Below are 300 nucleotides of genomic sequence, written 5' to 3'. Positions count from 1 at the left end.
TTATCACAATGGTTTGTGCACATCAAAGTGATGGTGCGGACACCACACGTAGCGCTACGCGCGTGATCTGAACGACTCGCGCGTGGCAGTGCGCAGTGTCTCCCTATCCACTACAGCGCTGCACAGGGCAGACTGAACTCACCCCGCCCGCCCGCGGCTCGTGCAGTGAGAGAGCGGTGCGGCGTCGTGCCGCCCGCCTTGCCAGCCCTGCCGTGCGGCCCCCTGGACACTGACTGTCGCCGTCATGTGGCTGTGTCGTCTGCTCCCAGCCTCCAGTAGAAGCAGCAGCAGCAGTAGCAG

The sequence above is a fragment of the Babylonia areolata genome, chromosome 3 (assembly GCF_041734735.1).
Source record: "Babylonia areolata isolate BAREFJ2019XMU chromosome 3, ASM4173473v1, whole genome shotgun sequence".
NCBI lineage: Eukaryota > Metazoa > Mollusca > Gastropoda > Neogastropoda > Buccinidae > Babylonia > Babylonia areolata.
This window is presented reverse-complemented; position numbering follows the sequence as displayed.